This window comes from Clinocottus analis, unplaced genomic scaffold (genome assembly GCF_023055335.1).
Source record: "Clinocottus analis isolate CAN_PGR_092001 unplaced genomic scaffold, fCliAna1.0.p SCAF_12, whole genome shotgun sequence".
Lineage (NCBI taxonomy): Eukaryota > Metazoa > Chordata > Actinopteri > Perciformes > Cottidae > Clinocottus > Clinocottus analis.
In genome coordinates this window covers 8,135,772-8,149,009 of record NW_027175843.1, presented here as the reverse complement: position 1 = coordinate 8,149,009, position 13,238 = coordinate 8,135,772, and positions in this window count along the sequence as shown.

The window sequence follows — 13,238 nt, the reverse complement described above, 5'->3', positions numbered from 1 at the left end:
AAAACCTTTGGACTCACAGTCTCAATAATATCCAGTCGCACCAATCACATTTATCTCTGACGGGGGCGAAACACTCAACTCTAGTGATGGATTAGTTTGTTGATGAGGTCTGAGAATCCAAAAAGGCTGTGCAACTTTGACACAGAAGAAGAATGCCATCTGTTGCTGCCTTAGCCTCTGTGTAGTACATGAAAAGCCCTTACGGTGCCAAATAACACAGAACAGATTCTATGAGAACCAGCCCGGCTGTGGAATTCAGAACCCTGCTTTGCCTGTGAGGGAAACATGCAATATTTTTACAAAGGTCAATAGTTTGCCAGAGCTGATATTACAATGATCAGAGTGAACATTAACACAGTCATCAGCTGACCACGTTACGAATATTGAGGCCATGGCGATGAAGGTATCCTCCCTTTTGTTAGGAATTGATCCAGGATCAGTGTTATTTTTACATTACGGTTAGGATCAAAACAGCCCTTCTGTTGGTTAGTGTTATGCGTTTTTATTAACACTGGCAGTGCGTCAAGACTGGTCCGTTTATTGTTATTTTACATAGCAAAGCATTAACTACGTCAATCAGTAACATAAATGCATCTCTATATAATCGTTGACATAAATGCCTCTCAATATAATCATTAACATAAATTCCTCTCAATATAATTATTAACATGAATGCCATGTAACATATTTTAAGTATCTTATTTCCAAAGTTCCAATTAACTATCACAATACATTTGTGGTTTCTAAAATATATATATTTTTGTTTGTTTGTTGGAAACCAACCAGAAAGGCCGTAGTCACATGTATGTATCTTAAAGGCTATCTTTTGTATTTTCTTTACCCCTATAATCCCACATCCATTACTTTAGGGAGACTTAAGGGGGGGAGAGATCGAGGGAGAGAGAGAATTGTGTGGTCCTCAATTCAATTGAGTTTATTTTGTATAGCCCAAAATCACAAATACAAGATTTGCCTCGGAGGGCTTTACAATCTGTACACATAAAATCCCTGTCCCAGGACCTCACATCGGATCAGGAAAAACTCCCTCAAATAAAGATAGTAAAAACCCTTACACAGGGAAAAAGGGGAAGAAACTTATGGGAGAGCAACAGAGGAGGATCCCTTTCCCTGGATGGACAGAAGCAATAGGTGTCATGTGACCAGAATGAGCAACTTAACAGAGTTACAGCATAGTACATGAATATGACAAAAACTATTCATATAATGAGCGGTAGGCATGCACCACGATCCAGATAGCCACAGTCCATCGTAGCATGCAGGGCCAGATCCAGACAGTTATGATCCATGGTGGTGGGGCAGGTCCAGACAGCCATGATGCATGGAAACTTGAGGCAGGGAAGCACAGAGGCTCCCAGAAAGGAGTAGAGTTAGTAATGTGCATTAAAGGACAATAATTTATCCACAAGGAGAGAAGAAAGAGAAGAAAGGAGAAGGGAGATGAGAAAAAGTAGAGAAAGAAGAAGAGGAGAGGAGGAAGATGTCCCCAGCAGTCGAGGCCGATAGCAGCATATCCAGGGGGGAGTGGCGAGGGGGAGGAAGCCTTCTGACTGTGAGGTCCAACGCTGTAAAGGACCTGCTGCTGCCGTGTTCAGCTCCAGCAGCAGCTTCTCCTCCACTGGGACCATAACACGGACTGGATCAAGCAAAGCCAACACGTTATATTCCTGTCGGCTTCTTTCCATCATGACACTTTTAGTGACTTAATGTGACGTTACATTGATGCTGCTCACTGGCCTTCACAACTTGTTTAGCAACAGCCTTTTATTCATCATTATTGTTGTCCTCATTAGTCACTTTGACACAAAAACATGGGAAATCGGGTCGCTACAGAATACGGACTAAGCTATGGATGTCCAGGTAGAAAAATATTCAAGTTACTTTTTAAAAGCTACCTGACCCTCAGCCTCTGATGGGTCAGGCCTAAACAGAGCATAAAGACTCACGGAACACACACACACACACACACACACACACACACACACACACACACACACACACACACACACACACACACACACACACACACACACACACACACACACACAGTCTATTCAGAGCGCTCTTTTCTCTTGCAGAGGAGAATAGGATAAGATGCATTCTCAAAAACAATATCCAGCATTTCAAATATACCAACCTCCATTTTGAAAAAAAAACACTGCTCACTGATCACACAATTTAAAGATGATGACATGAAGTAGGAACTCTTTTAGTGGTTCTGTGGTCGTTTTTGTTCTCATCAAATCACCTTGACGGTATTTTTTGAAGATTAAAAATAATGTTTCAAACCCTTTTAGTACTGTAATGATGACAGTCCACCTGGTACTTTTTGTCTTATTTGCCAATAAATATGTCAAAAAATGTCCTTTTGGCAAAATGATTTTGCTCATTATTTCAAGAGAAATTTCACTTTCAAAATCTGGCAAGTATTAGTTATTATTATTTTTTATAAAGACTTAAAACTGTGTGTAAAAACTAAGAAGTAAAGAAACCTATTTGAATTTTCATCATCTAAACAATTGAAAATGAACCTGAGCAAACCTTTTGAGATTACATAAGTTAAATTTAACCCATTTTACAATGTTTTCAAGCTGTTTTGTTTGCATAAGCCATTCAGTGTAAATGTTATAGGAAACAAAAACAAACAAAAACAAACAAATGAGTCAAATGAAAGGACCAGAAATGATTCAGGTTGTGGTTCTTTCCAGGTGTTTTAGTGATTTGTTTATCTTTCTGAACCAGTTTCTGTCCAGCTGAAGACAGAAACAGTAATTACACATGCAGAGAGGCTTTTACATACAGCTACTTCACTGTTTCCTCTTCAGAATGGTCTTCTGTCTATTCTTTTCCCACTGTCCTTTTTTGTGTTTGTGGGAACAGGAGAGTAGCCTTTAGTGGGGATTAAGGTGAGCCAGTAAGTCAGTGCGGTTACATGGATTCGAATAACTGGCTTAGTCCGACTAAAATCGAATTATCCAGTTCATGTAAACACCTTTATTCGAATAACTGCGGTCCGACTACGATCCGATTAACACCCCTGGATAACTCGATTCGATTCGATTGATAATTCGAATAACGCTGCATGTAAACGCTGAATCGGATCGGAACTGGACAATGCGTTTGTGCACATGCTCAAGATCCCGCCGCCTCCTCCCTCCCTCCCTCCCAGGTCGTGACCCGGAAGTCGAAAGAGACGATAAGTTGTCACGGCCGGCAGAAACAAACAAACGTAAAAGTCGGGTTACGAGCCGATACTACCTTCGGTGGGTGTCTCTGCTAGCTCCCTGATGTAGCCAGCTAGCGCTGCTGCTAGTTCCCTGTTTGCTCTGCGCTAGCTCCCCGACAACCACCGAAGCTAGCGGGGTTCTCTCCATTATGAAGAGTGAAGAGGTCAAGCGGAGATGGCTGTATCACCACTACATGTAATGAAAACAGCGCCACCTGTCGTATCGGATATGACATGCATTCGGCCAATGATTCGATTTATTCACTGCCATGTATATTCGGATAACAGCAGTTGCCCCGAAAGAGAGCATAGTCCGACTAAAGCAAGATTCGAATTATTACCAGCATGTAAACGCACTGAGTGACTGAACTCTCAGAAACTATACAAATACTACCCCAACACATTATTTCCAAAGAAAACACTGCTCAAAACACCACTGAAAGGCAATGAAAAACCAGTCAAGTCTATCCCCTGCTCACTGCATCGTCTCCTGTGCTCTCCCCTCTTCCACCGTTCTCCCACAGAAAATTACCGTAATGCCGTAACGGCATTGGAAAGCTACGCTTCTTAGCTTTCAGAATCCGTCGGAATTACGTCGATTGCGAGTTACGGTAAAATCATTTTTTTTTTCCAGTTTGCATGTTACTTTCTGTTGGCACCGACAGATACGTACTTAAAGGGTTAAATTGAATACTCTTAAATATAAATGTGTATATGCTAATGCTAAATACATCTTTTGCACCCGTAGCTTAGTTTGTATACCTAGCAGATATTGATTTTTTTTTTGACATTTCAACCTGGACCTGTTTTCCTACGTTTTTGTGTCTAAGTGACTAATGGCGACAACGGTATTGATGAATAAAAGGTAAACGGCTGTTGCTAAACAAGCTGTAAAGGCCAGTGAGCAGCATCAGGTAATGAGACATGTCGGTAGTGAGACATGAGACATCCAGGTAGTGAGACAAGCAGGTAGTAAGACATGAGACATGTAGGTAGTAAGACATGAGACATGCAGATAGTGAGACTTGAGACATGCAGGTAGCTGAGGGCCTCACTTGTGCAACAGGAATGTTCCATCCCTTCAGGTGCCGCTGGGCTGCACCAGGCCGGATCCTTTCACCAGCTGTAGAGCAGCGGCTGCAGTGCAGTTAGCTAGCGTGTCAGTGCTTGCTGTGCGTCAAGCTGTGTTGGGAAGTTGTTCAACCCACAGTTGGCCTAATTTGTATGCATTTTTGTGTTGTTTCCATGTTGATGCATGTTCATGCATGTTGCAATTGTGCATAGGGACAGCAAGAATCATATCTGAGAATATATGTGTGTTGGTGTGTGGTTTCATATAGTTATTTTGTATCTTTTTTTTAAAAGGACGATTGGTTTAAAGCAACTGTATGTTCATCATAACATTTCACTACAGTTTACGATGCTGTTGTTGATTTTTTTTGTTAAAGTCAAGAGCAAAAATGCAGAAAAAATAATGGAAGCCCATTTCCGCAACAACAAAAAAAAGTCATATGAGATAAAAAATTAAAAAAAGTCATAATTATGAGATAATAAAGTAGAAATTATGAGATAATAGTTATAATCATGAGATAAAAAAATTTAAATTATGAGATAAGTGCGCATGCGCTGCTCGCGCTGTCTTCACATGTCTCTTCATCCCCTCGCCGGTCAAACCATGCAAACTATGCAGGCGTAAATGTTGATGTTTAAGCACAACAAAAAATAACATTGCTTTTAATGTAGCTGTTGCTGTGCTTCTCAAAGGGGGCTCCCGGTAACACAAACTCCACATAGCTCTTTAATCAAGATGTGGTGTCATCATAGCCGTGATGTCCTACTAAAGCTAATGCAGTGTGTAGTAACGCACATATTTTTTAGTCAACCTAATGTTATCATGGGTTGAGTTTTGGTTCCTGTTTTATTTTGTAGACTTGTGTCCCCTGCGTCTCTGCACTTCCTGTTCTGGTGATTGTCTGGGATTGTCTGTCTACCTGGTTCCTGATTGTGGATTCCCTGCACCTGTGCTGCCCTCATTGTGTGCACCTATTGCTCTTTACCTCCCTCTTGTATTTAAACCCCATTTGTCTCCCGTCTCCTTGTCGATTCGTACTGTGTTTCTCCGTGGTGTGTCTTTTTCAGTCTCCTTTCAAGTCCCATTTTGATTCTGTTTTTTGTGCCTTTTGCCTTTTTGACCCGGGCTGTGTTCTAGCCAGTCCTTTGTTTTTTGTTATTAAAAGATTCTTGGAACGGTTCATCGGCGTTTGGGTCTTGTTTTCAACACCGCACCGTGACAAATGTACGGAAACCATTTGCATTAAATAATGAGCCCTAATCACTGATGAGTACTTTTTTATTCACACACAAAAAAAACACAGTGACTCAAACAGAGCAGTTTATTCACTGATATGTCCTCAGACTTCTGAGAACAATATCTTGTACTATATGTCATATTCTGATCAATCTTTTTCATATACAAACAGTGTCTGGTTTGTTGAGCTAGTGGCTTTAAATCAACTTGAGCATGTGTATGTGTGAATATGTTGAATGTGTGTTTGTGTGTGTGTGTGTGTGTGTGTGTATGTGTGTTTACATGTCGGTGTCTTCTGTGAGTCAATGTGTATGTATACTTGCATATTACATTTAAATGTAATATGCATTACATTCAAATACACATGAGCATGTGTATGTGTGAATATGTTGAATGTGTGTTTGTGTGTGTATGTGTGTGTTTACATGTCAGTATGTTCTGTGAGTTAATGTGTATGTATACATGCATATTACATTTGAATGTGTAGTAATAATGAGCATATATGTGTGTAAGCTTTAGAATTTGTTTGTAAATACCTGTTTTATGTTTAATATATACTGTTCATGAAAGTGTATGTGCATGTCTCTGTGTGTACACACAATGAGTGGCAGGTGTGTGTGAATAAACAGATACACTGTGTTTGCTTTCACACATACATGCATTAAAGAGTGTGTGTGGAGAAGGTGAGAGACTATACTGTAGAATGTTTGTGTGTGTGTGTGTGTGTGCGTGTGTGCGTACGTGCGTGTGTGTGTGTGTGTGTGTGTGTGTGTGTGTGTGCCTGCTGGTGTTCAAGGTGAGGAGGAGAACAGGAGCACGGCATCTCATCCTGTGTCTGCTGGGGCGCCGGCTGGGCAGACAGGTAAAGGCCATTATCTGGCTGGAGCTGCAGCGTGTTAGATGGTCCGACGTGCCCTGCTTTTCAAGCCTAAAACTCATTCCCTCTCTGCGTGACCTTTGCCACTATCACAGTGCAGCAGAAGGTTAAGGTCGATTGTTAAGGTTGCGGTGTGAAGCATGTGAAGCCTTGCTTTCTTTTTCTCTGCATCTGCACTATAATCCAATGCTCACACTGCTGGTTTGCAATGGGTGGAAGAATCTCACACTGAGGCGGACAACATCCCTTTCATTTATGTGAAAAGAACAATAAGAGAGTCCTACTCAGCAGAGACAAAGCATCACAGTTTACCTCTGGGAACTGAGAGCTCACAGTTGCAGGTTGGAGCAGCAGCTCTGCCACTAACAGCAGAGCAGCACAATGGCGCTCTGCATCTTTGGCAGATACCAAACGGCTGAGATACCTGGCCTATACCTCACTAATGTGCATCTAAAGCTACCTCTGATTCCTGAACTTTTAAATGAAGGAGGTTGGACAGGGGCGGTTGTCATGAATTTTGGAATTCTTCAAACATGCTTGGGCTGTCCGGTTGCCATATTTGAGGAGGAAGAGGAGGAGATGGGATGGAGGTGGTGAGGACCACACAGACCAGCATATTCTCAGGAAGGGTTCTCGTGCAGCCACAGTGTGATGCTGCTCGTCTCACGAGGCAAGCACTTGCTTTGTAATCAAGGATGTAATTGCAAGGGTTGGGGCGCTGCACCAGACAATTTTAGTAACTTTAGGTAGCCGTTTGACAATCACACCCACTTCACTCCAATGAGTCAGGCAGTTCTCTGGCCCAACCTTCAATTCTGGTCACTGGGAACAACTATAATTATTTTTCCCTTCAGACGTGGCCAGTTCTCTCTCAACACATCACTTTCAGTCTGAGAGATTTGAGGATACAGTACATGTAATGTGTACATATACACCTGTGATTACGTACCCTAAACATATATGAATATCTATGTTACTGGAATGTGCCACAAAGTAACATCATATACAACAAGCAAAGATAACCAAAATTCTAGTTTAATCTCTCTGTGATATAAAACAACAAAGTGAACGTTTACTTATATTGAAATGTGCTGATCATTGCTTTAATATAAATTAAAGTCAGATATGTTCTGTAGGTGGGTGTTCTTAAAAGGAGCATGGGTGGTATCTTTAGTTGGTTTTCTTGTGTGAGAATAGTCTCATACGATCCAGATGTAAGGTGTTGGAAAGAGCCCCTCAGCGGGCCGGCCCCTCTTGACCTCTGAGGGTCACTGCTTCATTTACCAACGCCACACACCTCCCTCTTTGCAGCACCCTAAAGCTCCGGGGTTAGTGCTCCACAAACTTGTGCCATGCGGCTCTCTGTTTACACGAAAACATGTGATTGAACTTTCGTTCCTTTTTCTCTCGCCTCCACACCAAAAGGGAAGCTGAAAGCCAATCTGTTTCTTGCAACTGTGTAATAGTTTCCATATGCGAGTTCTCGGCTCCCAGTCTACCGCGAAGAGAGTCTCTGAACATTTGAGGTGCACATGCAGTGGCTTCCAATGTTTAACCCTGGGAACAAGTGGGGCAATGACATAGCGTTTATGGGCTGGTTCTATCTAGCTTCTTGGAAGATTATGATTATGATATGGGTTTTTGAAAACAAATATTTTTTCAAATATGAATTTGAACGCAGCAGTCACACACACAACCATTGAACAGAGAACCCTCTTCAGACAGAAAAGATGCACACTAACACATACCAAACACGATTATTTTACAAGTGTGGACATTCCTACTTATCACATTTCACATGTATTCCAGACAATGTGCTCCTGCATATATCAACATAAACTCATAAGAGATTCTCACACACGCTGGTGATGAAGAGGAACTGCTGCTGAATGCACCTGCAGTGAGTTAATCAGTCAGTGTCTCGGCAGCTTATACAGACCAGCTGTGCAGTTGTGCACTCTGGAGGGTCCCTGGAACAGCAGCATATTCCCCCTCATGCTGGAGTCGGGCACATGATGAATTGGGATCCAACAAAGGCGGCCATTCAGCCTCGCTAAAAAGCACATAACCAATGGATGAGCGATGAGCGAGAATTATCCCCCACAATGTTATGTATTCCTCATTCTACGCCCACAACTGAATTGCCCATATAGACGCCAGAGTTGCTGCTGTTTTGCTTGAAAAGGAACTGGATCTTCTCTAATAAATACTGGTTTAGCAGTGTGCATCTCGTACACAAACGTTTTTCATCAATTCTTCTCATTAATTGTGCCGTGTCTGGTAGGAAATGTGGCATGTTGCTAAAGCAGCTATCGTAATGAATTAGCTGTTTTTAGCCTCAGTCCAGCATGATGGTCCACAGCTCAGGCACCAGTTTGGGGAGTTGGTCCGTCCCTGGGAATCAAACCCCGGCTCTGGACTGACTGAATCTGCTGTTCTACAACTTTGCAACTTGTCGACGTCCACAGGGTTCCATGAGTTCCAGAGGGTTCCATGAGGTTCACAGGGTTCTATGAGGTCCACAGGGTTCTATAAGGTAAACAGGGTTCTATGAGGTCCACTGGGTTCCATGAAGTCCACAGGGTTCCACGAGGTCCACAGAGTTCCCCTTCCAGTGTGAAGCTGGAAGGTCTGGCCCGGGCTCCATGTGATAGATCCCAGGTAGCCAGCGAACTTGGCCATATTGCGGGTGAGTGTCGGCTGACTCGGCTGTGTTCCGGCTTGATTGGGCCAAATGTGAGCCACCTTTGGCCCATTTCATTGTTGCCTCATCTGGCCCAGACGTAGATGTTCTGGGGCGTCATTCATGCCGAGTCGGCAACGAAATCGCCAACCGGACCCAGGCCGACGTCTGTCTTCCGGTGTGCTTGTTTCGGGCCAATGCTGGCCCAGGTTAGTTTCGATGACGGCCCAGAATTACACACACAATTAGACACACGCACACACACACACACACACACACACACACACACACACACACACACACACACACACACACACACACACACACACACAGAATTCCAGGGACCACACAGGCCGCTTGCTGCTGGTGAAGCTGTTACACGGTTCCCAGAATGTCTCCCGGTGTAACTTAACCTCTTCAGGAGAACATGGTCTAAGTCTGTCTCTCTGCACTGTACATACAACCACACTCAATAAACCATAGCTCATTGATTGATTATGTATCATGCTCTACGTAGAGCTGAATGTCATCCTTAAGGAAAATTTAAGAAGAAATTTTGGAAATAAACTGGCTCTGTATTCATAATCCATATTGGATTAATATTGTTTTTATTAACTGAAGCTATTAGTGTGAACTGTACCCTAAAAAAAGGCAAAATCATCTGTCAGGGATTTTAATGTATTTTATTTGTTTCATACAATGCAATGTTTGTGATACACATATGTTTTATGGTTAATATGTATGTTAATATTGTCCAATGTCTCTATGTGATTGTGTGACATGACAATACAACACTTGAGTGTTTGTGCTTCTTTGAGTTTTGCAGATTTGTTCTCTTCTCAACCACTTTCCTTGACTGTTTGTGCCTGAATAATGGTGACGGATCATAATACACTCACACAAATACAGTGGCGGGCCGTGCATTTGCGACGGAACGCAAAATTTTACACCAAATTCAGCGTGAATTATTGGCGCGAGTAGATCACATGCAAAGTCAATCAATGCACAGGTGCGTTAGGTTGCGAGGACGCAAATGTTCCGCCGGGCGGCGCGAATGACGCATTAGATGCGACTCAAATTAACGCGAGTTGAAATTTTCCAACTTTGGCAAAAAAAAATCACTTGACGTTGGCAGAAGTTTGATTCAGTACCAGCACGACGCCAGTAATGTCGGGCTGAGCTTCTCAACGATGATTGGGTGACACAACTCAGTGTCACTCGATTTTTTCGCAAGAGTTGGGAAATTTCAACTCGCGTCATTTGTCGTCGCAACCCATTGTGTCTGTGTATTAACTTTGCATGTAATCTACTCGCGCGAATAATTAATACTGCGTTTAGTGTGAACACGGCATTAGGCTTTCAGTGACGTCTGATATTGTTTACATAAATGTGCACATAACTGGATGCTGTGTCATTAACGAACAACGCAAGAACCAGTCACGTGTTGTTATGTAGCTGAGTGTTTATCTTGCGTCTATACTTTACTTTATTTGTTAAACAACAACACAATACTGCATAGTTTGCACAAGATGGAAAGTACTTTTATTCTCACAACAACATTTCCTCTCCAGTTTTTTTTTTTTTTTTTACATTACATTACATTACATGTCATTTAGCTGACGCTTTTATCCAAAGCGACTTACAATAAGTGCATTCAACCGTAATTACGAACTAAGAACAACAGGATTCAAGAGAGTACAATTTCTTAAATAAAGTCAAACTACAAAGTGCTATCAGTAAGATCCATCTAAGTGCTGCCTAAGTGCTGCTGCCACTGTCTTTATTCAACTGTAGTCGAAAGAGATGAGTTTTTAATTTGCGGCGGAAGGAGGAGCCAGGACGGCAAACAGTCGTGATTTTGTTGAGTGGTGAGTTCGCAGTGACGGAGCGACAAGCTGATTGGCTGAAGCTGAGCGGAGCGAACAAGCTGGTGTGTACGGTTTTACTATGTCCTGGATTTAGGTCAGACTCGATCTGTTCGTAGCAAAACAAGTACCAATGTTTTGAAGCGGATGCAGGCAGCCACCGGTAGCGAATGAAGATCGCGGAGGAGCGGTGTAGTGTGAGTGAATTTCGGGAGGTTGAAGATCAGTTGAGGTGCTGCGTTCTGGAAGAGTTGTAGAGGTGGAATAGCATTGGCAGGTAGACCTGCCAGTAGGGAGTTACAGTAGTCGAGGCGAGAGATGATCATTGCCTGGGTGGGGGAGCCTTCTCCTGGAAGGAAAAGCAGTTCAGTCTTGTCAGGGTTGATTTTCAGGTGGTGTGTGGACATCCACTGAGAGATGTCAGTCAGACAGGCAGAGATTCGCTCTGGTACCCCTGTTTCTGATTGGGGAAACGAGAGGATCAGTTGGGTGTCATCAGCATAGCTATGGTAGGAGAAGCCATGTGAGCGAATGACAATAAAAGCCTCAAAAACATAAAGAACATTGCTTCCTAGAGCCCTGTTCAAGTATAACAAAACATGACAAAACAATCCAACAAAACTGTGTCACTAAAACACCACACCTCTCTGCAGCATCAGAAGCAGCCCAACTCCCAAATGTTCTCTCCGTGCCGCCTCTCAGGCATCCACCGACAATCCCACCATGCTCACCCGAGGGGGGATGATGGAAAACAGGTCTAGTAGTAAGTGCTCTTCCAATACCTCCATGCCACGAGCTAGCTTTGCGAGCGAGCTAGCTCTGTGGAGGTGGGAGCCAGCGAAGAGCCAAGCGGGGTGAAAAAAACCACCACAAAAAGCAGAAAAAGCACTTCACTCACCAGAAGCCGTTCACTTAATAAAGACAAAAGGTATAAAGTAAATTCACCACCAAGTCCATTTCTCCTCTTCCTTCAGCCATTGAGTGTTAAAACAAGCAAAACAATAAACGTGTCATAACTTCTCTTGTGTCAGCCTGAACTCTTCTAGCTCTTACTGATCTTTGCTGCAAGGTTGACACCCCTGTTGACACACTGATCAATCACAGCGCATGTTAATGGTCATGCTGGGCCACTTAAAAATCACACATTGCAGGCGCTGCACGTCAAATAATACACCCAGCTTGTCAATTTCAAGGTCTGATTTGTTGAAGTCCATGCCAATCATCCACAACGTCACCTGCCTGTGTACTTTAATCTGCAATGGCCTGCATAAACTGCTTTGCTGACATAGAGACACATAGAGAGGAAAAAATGTGATTGGATGAAACTATCCTTCAAACCAGCTGCAGTGAAAGCAGTGCTGCAGGCTGAAGGCAGAGCAACAGAGGAAGAAAGAAGCTGTGCAATGATAAAATAAGCTAATAGAGTAAAATACAATACATGTGTATTTGTGAAAAACAATTAAATAATAAAATAGCTATACCTTTGTGATTCTGTCTAGGCCAGCAGAGAAGGCTTAGCAGGCCCTGACGGCCCACCACTGCATATATCTTCGGAATGATCATTTGTAACACATTAGTCCTGTCTCCTCTTAGCTTGTTGTGGTTTAACATCTCTTGAGCTGTTAAATGCTTTACTGGGTTCAGACTGTCTGTCTGAGCAGGTAGTGTACGGTGATGTATTAACATTGAGGATTATGATCATCAGACTCTCTTTGCTGAACACAGCTACTACTGAGAAGAGGCTGAAGAGGGTGAAGAGGATGAAGAGAGTGAAGAGGATAAAGAGGCTGATGAGGCTGAAGAGGCTGTTGAGTATGAAGAGGCTGATGACTGAAGCAAGTTCTAACCAAAAGAGAGCAGAAGGAAGAAAGGTGCCATCGTACCAAAGGAGCTGGTTTGCAGGATTGCTAAACATTCTCTGCAGGTTTCATCACCACAAGTGACCCCTTTTACTTTTTATTGTCATTTGTAAAAACAGAGTGAAGGATGATCAGATGGAGTAATATTATGTAATATAAATGATGGAGGAGGTTTGATTTTCTATTGAAATGTGTTGAATCATTAGGTTTTTCCAGTGTGTGATATGTATGTCATTCCTTAATTTCCAGTTCATGAGGATAGTTTTCTTGGCAATAGTTAGGGCCACAAGGAGTAATTGGCGGTTAGTTTTGTTTAGATTTATGGTTGTGATGTCTCCTAGCAAGCACAGTGAACGGGATGAAGAGACGAGGCAGCCCAGAAAGACAGATAGTGACTCAGTT